General features: G+C 49.0%; 1 protein-coding gene across 1 annotated transcript in view; it reads left to right on the top strand.

Moving 5' to 3' along the window:
• Nucleotides 1-15762, top strand: part of B9D1 (B9 domain containing 1) — a 67147-nt gene that overhangs the window by 49982 nt on the left and 1403 nt on the right. Inside the window, exons 7-9 of the transcript XR_011364467.1 lie at nt 11271-11444; nt 13089-13193; nt 15030-15216. The gene's annotated coding sequence lies outside the window, so the exon portion shown is untranslated. The remainder of the gene's footprint in view (nt 1-11270; nt 11445-13088; nt 13194-15029; nt 15217-15762) is intronic.

The raw sequence follows: 15762 nt of genomic DNA, 5'->3' as shown, positions 1-15762 counted from the left end.
AGAAAACCCATTTATCTCCGTGATCATTGGGTATCATGGAAACTTTCTATGAATACAGTGTTCTTCTTCCTCAAAATAATTTTTGTATATCCCCCTCCCCCAGCAGGGATAAGTGGAGTGAACCATTATTTGCCAATTTAGTTTCCCTTGGATTCGCAGACAGTGAACCTGACACGTCACATTGTTTCCTCCATTGTTCTCAACTGGCAAACAAATCGATTTTGTGGAGTGATGAGACTCGGATTCCTTCTCTGTAGAAGTATTAGAGGGGATAATTTACATAAAATGTTTTGTTTATACATAATGCAGCTTAGAGGTCACTTTCCATGAGCAAGCCTGTCACACAGCGACCCCACCAGCAGAATAGTGAGTGCAGCTGTGGAGTATAATACAGGATGTAACTCAGGATCAGTAATGTAATGTATATACAGTGACCCCACCAGCAGAATAGTGAGTGCAGCTCTGGAGTATAATACAGGATGTAACTCAGGATCAGTAATGTAATGTATGTACACAGTGACCTCACCAGCAGAATAGTGAGTGCAGCTCTGGAGGGTGTGGTTACAGGGTGTGTCTGTGTTTGCTGCTGAGTTCCACACTTCCAGACTTCCAGGAGGAGAGAGGCTGATTTACCACCTGCTTCCCCAGGAAGGTGGCAGCTTCCTGGGAGAGTCTTCAGCATGGATCCCCTGACCTCCACCTCCCGGTCAAGGCCGGCGGGGGGTGTAGAGTGTAAGCTACCGGCCAGCGCTCCGGCTGGAGGGGTAAGAAGATCCAGTAGGGTTCGCAGCAATGTGGACCCAGCCCTTCCAGCGACGGGTGGAAGCCGCAAGGCTTCTAATGTGGAGGAAAAGCCTGCAAGCAAGGTGAGCGGAAGACGGGGTGCAGGTGCAGCTGCACGGAGGGGCTCCCAGGAGAGTCAGGTGGTGGAGCAGTGGGGTCTCAGGGGGCCCAGGGAGTCTGCAGCCACCTATGGCACCAGGATAGCTGCAAAGCTTGCAGAGTATGAGCAGCTGGGAAAGAGACTGAAGGGGTTAAGAGAAGACCTGAAGTTTGCTAAACACAGAGTCAGCTCAGCCCCAAAAAAGCAAAAGCCTGGACTCACAGCAAAAGTGAAGTCTCTGCAGCAGGAGGTGAGAGAGCTGGAGCTGCAGAGGATGACCATCCTGGAGGGCAGCGATGTCTTCAGGGAAAAACTGCTGAATGAGGACAGGTTTACTAAAATGAAGTCCCCCAAAAAAGAGGAGGATGAGAGTGATTGCTCAGCGGATGAAGAGAGCAGTGATGATGATGATGAGCAAGACATGGAAGCTGAATCAGCTGAGGTCTCTGTGGCGGCAAGTGGGGAAGCTGTGGAAGCTGAATCACAGCCAATACAGAGTGTGAACACATCCCAATTCAGCATTCCTCCAGCACAGGTGGCGTTACCATCATCCGATGAAAGTGCTGGTGAGGAGGAGGATGGCGGAGGTGCGCTGATGGCCCAAATTATCAGCATGGAGTCACCGGTGCACCTGGATAATTTCAGTTTTGGAGACGACTTGGGAGAAGACAAAATTGCAAAGAAGAAAATACCAAGAAAACCATCACAGCAAGTAAATCTTGTTTATGTTCCTTTTGCGCCCTCTGAGCCGACTTCAAAGTCAGTTCAGGGAGCAGCCCCCAGTGGTCTGCCCGTCCCTGCTTCTACAAATGTGAAGCGGGGCCAGAAAACCGGGAAGAAAACAGTAAAGATGGCGGAGAGCGCCAGCCCCACTTGTCAAGGTAGTGAGGCTGGTGCAAGTGCAGGGACGGCCGAGGGGCCGGACAATGTAGCGGACAAGGTGGCATGCCTCCAACCAGGGGGCTTTGGTGGTGTACCGCACTCCTCTGCAGGCAAGGAGGGGAGTGCCCAGGCACCAAGGGCTGGTGTGGAGCTCGGGCGGCCGGGCAGCAGTGGAGACAAGAGAGCGGGCGGCTCCCATAGCGGGTCTGTTGCTGAGAGATGCTCCTCTGCAGGCGGAGGGGGGAGTGTCCAGGCGTCTGGTGCGACGCTCTCAGCAGCTTCATCCGCGGTACCTGTCCCTACTCAGTTGCAGTGCTGCGGTGGGGCTGTTGGGGGCGGAGCTAAAGAGAACATAAAAACTGTTGGCGTTTCACATGAAAACACCTCAGCAGCTACTGGACTGGTACAGCAGGAGCAGGGACTTGACAATAGTGCGGATGATACCAACCTAGCAATGCTGCTGGCTGTTAAAGAAATTGAAGCAGGGGTATTGGCTGAGGCTGAGGGCAAACACGGTGACAAAGTAGCTTCCTCCAAAATTCCCAAAGGGAGGACTGCTGCAAAGTCCCATGAGCCCAAGGATGCCAGGGATGCCAGTGTGACAGCCAGCAGCAGCAGCAGAAATATACTAAAGCCAGCCAGATTACACCCGGGTCAGTCCAGTACAGCTAGGCAGGAGGAGATTACTTCCAGTGTTGTGTCTCCTGTTGGTTCTGATTCTGTAAATGTAAATATTATTTCTGCTAATGTTGCTGTGGGGGGTGGGGGTGGTCCGGCTGCCCCCCCAGCGGTGGCCGCTCCTTCCAGGGGCTATGCAAATGTCACTGCTGGGGGTCCTAGGGGATCCTCATCTCTAAACCCTGGGGAAGGTAACTTACAACGACGCCTCCTGGAGGCTTTGCGTAAAGGGGATAGAACGCTCCAAGTAGAGGGGCGGGAGGTCGACCTGTCCTTCTATATAGAAAGACATGGGCTTGGGGCTTTCCGAGAGCAAAATGGGGAGGTAACCTGGTCCCTCCCTACAAATGGGCAGGAGGTGGGCCGTAGGAATGTGGTCCCTCTGGTATGGAGAGGCAGTGATGCGTGCCCATCCAGGGCAAAGGTGGTGGAGCTTCTCTTCCAGATGAGATTCAGGGCGAATGACATCTTTGCCCTGATCCACCCCTACGGTACCTCTGAATTCGACATCAGCTTTGTGAAGCCAGAGGGACTTGAGCTCTTCTGGTCTAATCACGAGCTGGTGAAGGATGAGCCCATGTGGCGGGATTTCGCTGTAAAGGCGGTATCTCGTCAGAGTTCTGTCAAGAAGGTGACCGTTCTGACACGTAACGAGTCACTTTCTTGTTATGACATCATGACCTGGCTAGGCAGGTTTGGGGAAGTGACGGATGTCCCCAAGAAAAATCTGGATGAGCATGGCATATGGTCTGGGGCCTGGACGTTTTCCGTCCGTCTCCGTCGTTCAGGGAACACTGTCACACACATACCATCGGCTGCTTTCTTGGGTCGCGACAGAATCCAAGTCTTTTACCAGGGGCAGCCGAAGCTGTGCCACAGGTGTGGTGATCCCACCCACTTTAGCGCAAATTGTACTAAACTGATTTGTGCATTGTGCGGTGCGGAGGGTCATCTGGCTGCCAGCTGTGGCCGGATTCGCTGTAACCTGTGTGGTGACCTTGGTCACCCGTTTAGCCGGTGTCCCCGCTCATTTTCCAATGCTGTGGCCGCCCGGGATGGGGAGAGCCTTGAAATTGCCTCTCCTGGGGAGGGAACCAGCAAAGGAGAAGGGGCACCAGGGCCAGTGAAGAAGGTGAAAAACAAGAGCCCCTCTAAGCTCAGGCGAGAGGAGAAGCGCAGAAGGAGCAGGGACCTTGGAAGTTCCCTGATGCCAGGAGTAGTCAGTGGTCCTGCTCCTGGCGCTGGCTCAGAGAGAACAGCTGAGGCTCTGGGGGATACCGAGTTAGGCGAAGAGATAAGGAGACTTCGTAAGGAAGAAGCCAAGAGGGCCATTTCCTCAAGTTCCTCCCAATATGAAAGTTTGGATGAGGATGGTGGGAAAGGGCAAGATCAAAGACCTAAGTGTGGCAAAAGGAGGCAGGGTCAAGGGAAGTCTGGTGCTTCCTCTAAATCCTCCTCTGGTGTTACAGGCCATGTGTCTAAGGAAGACCCGACTAACCCCCCTCTGATCGTTCTATCCAATAGGTACCAGACCCTTGGAGAAGGGGGTTTGGAGGTGGAGGAGCTTCCAGGGGGCGCCGAGCCTGCTTCTCCAGAGGCAGTTTCCTCGGGAGGTCAGGTGGCCCCAGGGTCTGGAGATGAGGATCCAGGGATGGATTTGTCTACATCCTTAAAAAGGATTAAAGAAAAGTCCAAAGGGTCATCCTCTGATGGGGAGGGGGGTAAGAAGAAAGGGAAAAAGTAAATAAGTAAGGCTGTTTAACTCAATCACCCATGATGGCGGCACTCACCCCATTGACTCTGGCATCCATTAACTGTGCCAGCATTAAGTCTGATACGGCTAGATTTGCAGCCTTTGATTTTCTCGGTCGTATTAACGCCGACATTTTGTTTTTGCAGGAGACCAGGTTGACAGACCAAGACTTGCTAGTAAAAGCCAAGCGAGAGTGGAGGCATGGGCCTTCACACTGGTCTCTTGCGGCTGAGCCGTATAGTGGGGTGGCGGTCCTTTTTACCGCTCCTGTAGAATGCAGACGGGTTATTGAGTTAGAAATGGGGAGGTGCCTGATCTTGGATGTCCTCATGAAGGGGCAAGAGCTCAGGCTCATTAACATCTATGCCCCACAAACTAAGTGGGACCGTAAAAGCCTTTTTATGAGGATTAAGCCCTTTCTTTTTACGAGTCGGCAAGTGATCTTTGGTGGAGACTTCAACACTATCACGAGGTCTCAGGACAGGAGAGGCGCCAAAGACAAGCTGGCTTATGATAGCATGGCCCTGATTAGTATAGTTAGGGAAGCTCGCCTAGAGGATGCCCACATCCGGACACCCTCGGGCCACGTGGGTTTCACCTATCATCGAGGTAGCTGCAGGTCTAGATTAGACAGGTTTTATTTAAAGGAGGAAGCCGTCTCTTCCGCAGTGTCCGTGGTTGAGGTGGAGTTCTCCGATCACTGTCTAATTTTGTTTTCCCTGAATGTTTCAGAGACCCTCCGGATGGGTAGAGGTTACTGGAGGCTGAATTCGTCCCTCCTGGAAGAAGCAGAGGTAAGACAATCCTTTGAGGATTTTCTTCAGAGTCAGGTACCTCTACTGGGCCTATGTAGTAGTAAGTCAGAGTGGTGGGAGATATTCAAGAAGCGGGTTGCGAGGTTCTTCCGCCAGCTCTCGAGCCTCAGGTCTCTGAATAGGTATCGTGTGTATCAGGGCCTGAGGAGGAAACTCGAGCATCTCGTCTCGACTGGAGGTAGTAGAGAAGAGATCTCCAGAGTGAAAGCCTTGCTCATGAGGTGTCAGTATGATAGGCACGCATCTTTAGTTTTTGAGAGGGATTTCGGAAGGTACCGCTCGCCCGACCCCTACAGAAACTGTAAGATGTCAGTGAGTAGTAAGATCGTGACTGGACTGGTTGATAGTACGGGATCTCTGAACCGGTCCAGATCAGGGATCCTGGAGGTCGTCAGATCCTTTTACTCACACCTCTTGGGGAGGAAGGATCTAGATTGGGATGTGATGTCGGGTTTCCTGGCTGAGACCTTTCCTGAGCCAGGGGTAGACTCCTCTCTTGATGTTTTGGCAGAAGAGATCAGGGAAGAGGAAGTTAGACTGGCGATTGAAGGGCTTGCCCTGAAGAAGTCGCCAGGTCCAGATGGCTTAACATCTGAGTGGTATAAGACCTTCAGGGACCTCTTGGTTCCCCTCTTGACCGAGGTCTTCAATGAGTGTCTTTCCTCGGGCACTCTGCCAAGGTCAATGAGGAGGTCAGCCCTGATTCTTCTGTCAAAGGGTAAAGATTCGAGCCGTATTGAGAATTGGAGGCCCATAGCTCTTCTCAATGCGGACAGGAAGATTCTGGCCAAGATACTGTTTAATCGGTTGGTGAAGTTTGCACCCCGGCTTCTTTCGGAGGCTCAGCACTGCTCTGTTCCAGGCCGAAGCACCTTAAGTGCTGTCCTTAGTGTCAGGGAGGCAGTGGAGCGGAGTAGTGCGGGTCTTTGGAAGGGGTACTTGCTGTCCTTGGATCAGGCCAAAGCATTTGATCGGGTGAACCACGAGTACCTCTGGTCTGTCCTTCTGAGATATGGCCTACCAGCTACTTTTGTCAATTGGCTTAAGACCTTGTATGCAGGGGCAGAGGGTTTCCCGCTGGTGAACGGTTGGTCTGGCCGCTCTTTTGAGGTTGGGTCTGGTGTTCGCCAGGGCTGTCCTTTGAGCCCACTGTTGTATGTGTTCGCGATCGACCCTTTCCTTAGGAGGGTTGGTTGTGGACCGTTGGCAGGGGTCGGGATGAGCCTGGAGGAACCAGAAGCCACCCTGAGAGTGGTGGCGTACGCTGATGATGTCACTGTTTTTGTATCCTCGAGAGGGGAGGCAGATATGGTGATGTCTGAAGTGGAGCGCTACTCGGAGGCATCCGGGTCCAAGATCAACCGGGACAAGTGTGAGAGTCTCTGGCTGGGAGGGGGAGATCCCAGGTTTGATCTCCCGGACACCCTTCCAGAGCCCCAAGAGTCAGCAAAAGTATTGGGCATCACATTTGGCCAGGGTGATTACCCCACTAAAAACTGGGATGGTAGGCTCCAGGATGCCACACGGAGGGTGGACCAGTGGAAGGGTTGGTCTTTGACCCTCAGGGAAAGGGTACACCTGATCAAATCGTACCTGCTCCCTTTGTTCATCTACCTGGGCAGTGTATGTATCTTGCCAGAGGCTTCCTATACTAGGATCTACAGCCTGTTCTTCCAGTTGTTATGGGGGAATAGGCTGAACCTGGTCAAGAGAGAGGTTACGTACCGCACGAGGAGACTTGGGGGTTTGTCTATGGTGAACCCTGTGGTGTTCTTAGTGAACACCTTCTTGAAAGCTAACATCACAAACCTCTGGAAAGAGAGGGCTCCTCCGTGGGTACTCTCCTGCAGGGAATGGTTTCGGCCTTTCTTCCAGGAATGGGAGACAGGAGGGCGAGTGAAGGACCTTCGTACACCCCATGGATATCTCCCGGCTTACGCTACCCCGACTCTGAAGATGATACGTCGGTGGGGTCTGGGAATGTGGGAGATCAGGACTCAGTCGAGGAAATTCCTTGACCAAAGGGTTCTGTTGACCCATTTCCAGAAGCCCCTGGCGCTCAGGGATTGCCCAGGTCGGGATCTGAGGGTTGGGTTAAGTCTTTTGAACTCCAAGAGGATCCCCCAGAAGTTTTGGGACTTGGCCTGGCGCTGCTTCCAGGGGAAGCTATATGTGAGGGACAATTTGAAGTGCAGGACCTCCGATGATCGGGGGTGTCCCCGAGAGGAGTGTGGAAATACGCTGGAAAGCATGGATCATTTCCTGCTTCATTGTCCCTTCAATATAGGGGTTTACACCAGGGTGGGCTCCTCCATAGGTTGGAGTCAGTTACTCAGCCTCACCTATCCGGAGTGGGCTTATGGGACATTCAGGAACCTGGGTGGCCGAGATCGCTGCACGTTATTTCTAGTCAGCTTAGTGGTTAGGTACCACACGTGGAACGCACGGTGTCTAGTATCTACACAGCGTAGAGTCCTCTCCGAGGTGGAGGTCTGTAGGAACATCACTGGTGACCTTGGGAAGATCAGGTCTTTGGAGTATGGCAGGCTGGGTACAAGTAGGGCTTCTCTCCTGTGGAGGGGTTTTTCTTTTGCTGTGCCCTAGGTACTGAGCCCACTGGGTGAGGGACCATAATTCTGGTTAGGGACAGAGCAGGTAGGGACAGAGGTAGGGAGAGTGTGAGGGTTAGATTAATATTTAAGGATAGTAGTAGGGAGAGGGTAGGGTGAATAGTCAGGGATAGGTTATAAATTATTATGGTACCCGGTCTGCCATCCTCCGATCCTGGTGGGGGGCTGTGCATGACACGTTAGCTTTTTGTTTTCTAACAATTAATAAACAGTAAAGGGCTTACAGGCTACCGAACTTGAGCCTTGCTGTTATGTCATAATGTGTTGGTGTTATGGGATATTGTTATGGTGTATACTTCATTCTATAGTTATTGTATAAGTTCTGGGGTATAGGATAGGTTGGGTGGGGTGATGGGGGGGGGTTCCCTGGATGGGTATTGGGGTTCTGGCATGGGTCACTGAGGGACAAAAACTGAACTCATGGACCCAGACTCATGTCCAGATTTGGGGTGTGGGAAATGGGGCTTATAGTTAGTGTAGTAGATAGGTTTATGTGCGATATGGTTGCTGTAATTTATTGATTTGCATTATTATTATTATGATTTGCATTTGCATTATTATTATTATGATTTGCATTATTATATGAGTTGCGTTATCAGTATTTGTGTCTTATAAGGCAGCCGGACCTCGTATTCTTGGGATACTTTCATAACTGTTAAAGTTGTATAGTGTATGTGTGTGTGTGTTGTTGGATGGGAGTTATGTATCTGGAAGTGGGGGGCTTGGTGGGTGACTTATGCTGGGGTGTATGTGTGTGAGTGGGGGGGGGCTTTGTGTCTTGGGTTTGCAGGGTATGGTGTGTGTGTGTGTGTGTGTGTGTGTGCGCATTATAATTAAAAAAAAAAAAAAAAAAATTTGGTTTTGGTCTAGACAGAGTGTCTTTACTATATTATTTCTGTGTGCTGTGAGGTGTGAGTGTGGGGTAGGTAGTAGCGGTGGTGGGGTAGTAATAGTAGTAGTAAGGGTAAGTTGGGGGGGGGGTAGTGTTTTATTATGAAGCTGGACTGGCCGGGTGAGGCAGGTGTGAGGGATGTTTCCCTTATAGAAAATATGATTATTATTTCAGAATTTATTGATTTGTTGTTTTTGTTGCAAGCAGAAAGCTTTGTATTTGTTTTTGTTCTGGCCGATGGAGCCGCGGTTATGTTTATGTAGTTATACTTGTTAAGTTTTATATTTTTCTAATAAAAAGAATTACAGGATGTAACTCAGGATCAGTAATGTATTGTATGTATACAGTGACCCCACCAGCAGAATAGTGAGTGCAGCTCTGGAGTATAATACAGGATGTAACTCAGGATTAGTAATGTAATGTATGTACACAGTGACTCCACCAGCAGAATAGTGAGTGCAGCTCAGGAATATAATACAGGATGTAACTCAGGATCAGTACAGGATCAGTAATGTATGTACACAGTGACCCCACCAGCAGAATAGTGAGTGCAGCTGTGGAGTATAATACAGGATGTAACTCAGGATCAGTAATGTATGTACACAGTGACCCCACCAGTAGAATAGTGAGTGCAGCTCTGGAGTATAATACATGTAACTCAGGATCAGTACAGGATCAGTAATGTAATGTATGTACACAGTGACCCCACCAGCAGAATAGTGAGTGCAGCTGTGGAGTAGTATCAGATAAGGTACATAATTACTGGACTCTTGTATAGATCCCCTCTGTGTGTAAGCTGTACACTCTATTCCTCAGAGTATATGGCGGTATAGCGGCACTTGTTATGTTAGTGAGGACTGATCACATTTGTGCAGTATGAGTCATGGACATTCCTGTGTGGCTGCCGCTATTGATTCTTACCTGTTGGATACGTCTTGTTGTCTTTGTGTATCATTTCTTACCTTTATGTTGTTTTTGCTCATATTTTCAGCTGTCGCCAGCAGCCTAAACATCCCGAGGGTCTGATAGTGAATGATCGGCTTCTTGTTACACAGCATCACACACATTTTATATTTCTTATTATTCTCACAATCTAGATCCACATCCAGAGGGATTATAAGTAGAGATGAGCGAACCTGGAGCATGCTCGAGTCCATCCGAACCCGAACGTTCGGCATTTGATTAGCGGTGGCTGCTGAAGTTGGATAAAGCCCTAAGGCTATGTGGAAAACATGGATATAGTCATTGGCTGTATCCATGTTTTCCAGACAACCTTAGAGCTTTATCCAAGTTCAGCAGCCCCAGCTAATCAAATACCGAACGTTCGGGTTCGGATGGACTCGAACCCAAACCCGGTTTGCTTATCTCCAATCATAAGGCTTTCCTGTATATACTTTGTCTCCAGGCTTCAGCACTGGACAGCTCCCAGCATTGTGCTCTGCTATGAAGTGGAGGAGGGGCAGCCATGAGGGGGTTAGTAATGGAGGGCCCTTGTGAGGATCTGACACTTGGATTCCTCATTGACCTGTCACAGGGGACAGTCACCTGCGCTCCTCGGTTGCGGACGGGGAAGCGATACTCCTGTGCTAATCTCCACCATTGTGTCGCTGTGCATAAAGCATCTCCGCAATTATCCCAATTCACACAGAAAATCACGGCGGCTGAAGACAAGTATTGTGTGCGGGAACAAAGGCCGTAAATAATAATCTGCCCATTCAGCCTGACGGACAGAATATTAAGCGCCTTCTTCTTGCAAGATCTTGAGTTTTTGTTGCGCAAACTTGTTTCTGGTGTAAAAACTTAGGAAACGATAGGAAATCGAGTAAGTTGGGTTATGGTAGTGTTCACACTGTGGTCTCAGGTGGGAAAGGTCGGCCTGATAGGGGCACATGGGGGTTGGTGGTAACATTATGGTAATATAGGAGAATATATGGTGGTAATGATTCACTATATGGTGACATTATGGCACTATATGACTGTATGAGGATATATGGTGGTAATGATGGACAATGTCAGGGATAGGGATGGGGAACATTCGGCCCTCCAGCTGTTGCAAAACTACAAATCCCATCATGCCTGCACAGCCAAAGCTGGTGGCTGGAAGCTGCCATACCGTACGCTGTTCCTGCTGTGCTGTACAAGTGTGCTCTGGTGTGCTCCCCCTGGTGGCCAGAAGCCGCCATACCGTATGCTGTCCCTGCTGTGCTGTACAAGTTTGTTGTGGTGTGCTCCCCCTGGTGGCCAGAAGCCGCCATACCATACGCTGTTCCTGCTGTGCTGTACAAGTGTGCTCTGGTATGCTCCCCCTGGTGGCCAGAAGCCGCCATACCGTATGCTGTCCCTGCTGTGCTGTACAAGTTTGTTGTGGTGAGCTCCCCCTGGTGGCCGGAAGCCGCCATACTGTACACTCTGTCTCTACTGTGCATGTGACATGTGAATCCTTCTTCATGGAAAAATAAGACATCCTCTTAAAATAAGACCTAGCGCATTAATGAAAGAAAAAATATTCAAAACAATATATGGCGGCATTCTGTGACTAGTTTTGCAGATGTCAGTGACGGCTATCCCTCCAGGTGTTATGTACTCTAGAAGCCGCAGTACCAGTCAGCAGTAATAATATACTTTGCCATCGACAATCTCTCGTTAACACTGGCAGAATCAGATTAGCCCTGTCACTTTATTAAATGTCACTCCCGCACCGCTCCGTACAGAAATGCTAATATTCTCCGATTTTCAGATTTCAGTTCTCGGCTTGTGGCACTGACGGAAGGTCAGTAAGAGCGGGGAGGATGGCGAGGTGCCAGGAGGAAGATGGATGAAACGGAGAAAACTCACTCATGTAACTTTATTAACTTTCCTCATACGGCTCTGGGGATAGAACGCCAGGACGGCCAAGGACCCTGGGCTATAAGTAAGTGGCCCCCGGGGCTTTAACGAATGACATCTCTGTCTGAGCCAGTCTAGACAATCCTCTGTGAGCTAAACATTGCACAAATTTATCAGTTCTGGTAGTTTGTTACAATGTATCAGTCTAGACCTGTGAACTACAACTTGCGGCTCTCCAGCTGTTGCAAAACTACAACTCCCAGAATGCCCTGACAGCCTTTGGCTGTCAGGGCATTCTAGGAGTTGTAGTTTTGCAGCAGCTGGAGAGCCACAGGTAGTAAATCACACGTCTAGACAATCCTCTGTGAGCTTAATACATCAGCAGAACAAATCTATATCCTTTTACACTAGATGAACCCCCCCTTCTGGATGGTGGATGATAGATTATCCCTTTAAAGGGAATCTTTCACGAGGTTTATGTCACCTTAAATGAGGGCAGCATAAACTAGTGACAGAAATGCAGAACAGATCGGTGTATTATTTACATCATTCTGTTCAGACGTTCTCCTAATATGCAGGAGAATAGGATTGTTGCCTCACCACTCCCCCTGCTGCTGATTGATAGTTGACTACCTATACACAGCATGGATAGATAACCATTTAGCAGCTGAGGGGGCGGAGTTTTCTGCTTCTCATGAATATCCAGGACTACTGAGCTCATGCACATAATGGAAAGGACTACTTATTGTCCAGGTTATTCAGGTGGAGATCTCTGGATCAGCTGCACAGAACAATGTAAGTGATACATTATTTTGTTCAGCTTCTCTGTCACTAGGTTATGCTACCCAGAGACAGGACACCATAAACCTACTGACAGAGTGACTAAGAATGCTATGGCTCTGTAACAGCTTTGCGTACTAGAACATGGCGCTGTGTCTGGTCAGTGGCATAGCTACTATAGAGGCAGGGTAGGCAGTTGCTATTGGGCCCATGCAGGAGGGGAGTCCGGGGGAGCAGGTCGTTCTGCTTTACCCCTTATGTACTGCTTAACCCCTTATGTACTGCAGTGTGTAAGTGACCCAGTGTTCACTTACATGCTACAACACAAAAAAGGGGGTTAACAAGCAGAAGACAGAAATCTCTGCTTTACTGCACTGATAACCTCTGACCTCTGTTCTCCTCTGCTGCAATCAAGTAGAAAAATGTGCAGAGCTCCTGCAGAGGTCAGGGGTTATCAGTGCACCAGCAGTAAAGCAGAGATCTCCTTGTCTTTTGAACATTGGGTCACACTGCAGTACATAAGGGGTTAAGCAGAAGGTAAGCCGATCCTGCACTTATGCATTTAACCATAAGGGCTCCTAATGGACCCTTATAGGTAAAAACAGTGGACTGTAATTGCAAGCAGCCATTGGCTCTCTGCTCTGCCAGTCACTCTTGTGGCTGCAGCCAGGATTCTGCCTGTGTCCACAAGAGATATTATTTTTTTGGCCACATCACAGAGCATATACTATATATATATATATATATATATATATATATATATATATATATATATATATATATATATGCGCAGTGCTTTATGTTGGGGAAGGGGGCCCCTTAAAATTTTTTTTGCTATGGGGCCCCGTGAATCCAAGCTACGCCCCTGCGTCTGGCATATGATAAACCTGAAAGACTGGTATATGTGAGGTGATATATGTAATTTCCATCCATATGTTCCTCTTTATAGTCGTCTCCAGCCTTCAGAGCTGCTCTGGATGTTCCTGAATTATCTGCCGGTTGTCTGGTGGCTTTTATACATCACAATAGAAGCAAAACCTATAGAAATCAGCAGGTAATTACCGAGGCGGCAGCATGGTGACACGTCCCCTCTATACCAGGAACGGCCTCTTCAGGGCTATCATTACCTCTCCAGGCAACATAAACAAAGTGAAACCCTTTATGGCCTGGATAGGAAAACTGATTACTGTACTCAAATATCATTTCATCTTGTTATAAATATTATGCCTTATTCATCCTAAGCTTCCTGGTTCATTAAAGGGGTAGTTCACCCAAAAAATGTCTCTTTCAAATCATCTGGTGCCAGAAAGTTATATAGATTTGTAATTTACTTCCATTATAAAATCTCCAGTCTTCCAGCTGCTGTATGTCCTGCAGGAAGTGGTGTATTCTTTCCAGCCTGACACAGTGCTCTCTGCTGCCACCTCTGTCCATGTCAGGAACTGTCCAGAGCAGCAGCAAATCCCCATAGAAAACTTCTCCTGCTCCCCAGACTGGAGAGAATACACCACTTTAGTAGAACATACAGCGGCTGATAAGTGCTGGAAGCTGGATTTCTTTTAATAGAGGTAAATTACAAATCTCTGGCACTTTCTGACACCAGTTAATTTGAAAAAAATGTTTTAGTGAACAACCTTCCCTCCACTTCTGTAGTTGTTCCCCCATACTGTATACACCCCCCTCTGCAGGTAGTCCCCATACTGTATACATCCCCCTCTGCAGGTAGCCCCCATACTGTATACATCCCCCTCTGCAGGTAGTCCCCATACTCTATACCTCCCTCCCCCCCTCTGCAGGTAGTCCCTATACTGTATACCTCCCCCCTCTGCAGGTAGTTCCCATACTGTATACCTCCCTCCCCCCCTCTGCAGGAAGCCCCTATACTGTATACCCCCCCCCCCTGCAGGTAGTCCCCATACTGTATACATACCCCTCTGCAGGTAGTCCCCATACTGTATACATAACCCTCTGTAGTTGTTCCCCTATACTGTATACCTCCCTCCCCCCCTCTGCAGGTAGTCCCCATACTGTATACATAACCCTCTGTAGTTGTTCCCCTATACTGTATACCTCCCTCCCCCCCTCTGCAGGTAGTCCCCATACTGTATACATAACCCTCTGTAGTTATTCCCCCATACTGTATACCTCCCTCCCCCCTCTGCAGGTAGTCTCCATACTGTATACCTCCCTCCCCCTCTGCAGGTAGTCTCCATACTGTATACCTCCCTCCCCCCTCTGCAGGTAGTCTCCATACTGTATACCTCCCTCCCCCTCTGCAGGTAGTCTCCTTACTGTAGACCTCCCTCCACCCTCTGTAGTTGGCCCCCTTGCCCTCTATCCTCCGTCATCTTCTGAAGCTCCGTTCACACCGGCGGAATTCTCCGCCATAGAATCCTGCCAGCCTCTGTGTCATAATGGCAGTGTATGGGAGGCTCGCGCGCCTCCTCTCTCCGCCCTGAAGAATGAACATGTCCATTCTTCTGCGCAAAAAAAGGAGGCGTGCGAGCCTCCCATACACTGCCATTATGACACAGAGGCTGGTGGCATTCCATCAGTTTAACTCTGTGTGAACAGAGCCTTACCGCTCCTGCCTCCCCTGCAGCTTGCGTTGAGCAGGTGGGGACAGAGCATAACAAGTCCCAAAAAGTTTAAGATATGTCTTATTTTCAGAGAACACAGGTTGCGCTACACAAAACCACTTATAACAACATGGTAGTGAGTCTCCACAATGGTGCCATGTAAGGTCAGAGCTGCAGTACCAGGCATGGCCACCGGTGCCTGATACTGCACTTTACCCTCCCCCCTTATGCCGTAAATTTTGCGCTATTTCTTACCATCTACAATTTATCACATTTTGTTTTTTTTTATTTCCATACAAAATACTATGCAGCAGAGTTTCACAGATGAAACAATTATCATTTCCAAAGACAAAAGCTACAGCCGTACAATAAGACCCCGCTGCTTCGCCCCGCGCTTCACGCATCCTTTGTTCTGCAATGTTACACTGTGGCATCGAGAGAAAAAAAAAAAGGAGATGGCGGCGTTCAGTACAACACCTGCGGTGACAATGTACAAAGGTCAGACATTCTGTAGATACTGCAATATAATTGCAAAACGTTCTATATATTGACACAATATATAAATGGCGCACACGGCTTACATTCACATCATGCACGGAACGGCTGTAGCGGTGTATACGGCCCCAGGGGTGACATGTACATTCTGTAACCTGGGCAGAAATGAGGACACCTTGGGGGAGATTTATCAACCATGATGTAAAGTGAAACTGGCTCAGTTGCCCCTAGCAACCAATCAGATTCCACCTTTCATTCCTTACAGACTTTTTGGAAAATGAAAGGTGGAATCTGATTGGTTGCTAGGGGCAACAGAGCCTGGTTCACTTTTTTACTTTACCACCTTGACTCTGGCTCAGCAAGCTAGGAGACAAGCTATTGACTTGTGATCCCTATAGTATTCAGAAAACAACGGCCGTACTTTATGCAGTGTGGAACATTGCCTACATTTCTATTGGATCCCAGCCGGAGCGTATACACATCGTATACGCTCCGGCCAGGATCCCGTGCGGACCCGCAAATAACTGACATGTCAGTCGGAAACCCTGT

Source organism: Dendropsophus ebraccatus, chromosome 9 (genome assembly GCF_027789765.1).
Source record: "Dendropsophus ebraccatus isolate aDenEbr1 chromosome 9, aDenEbr1.pat, whole genome shotgun sequence".
Taxonomy (NCBI): domain Eukaryota; kingdom Metazoa; phylum Chordata; class Amphibia; order Anura; family Hylidae; genus Dendropsophus; species Dendropsophus ebraccatus.
Note: the sequence above shows the minus strand (reverse complement) of the source record. Positions and strands in the feature narration are given on the sequence as shown.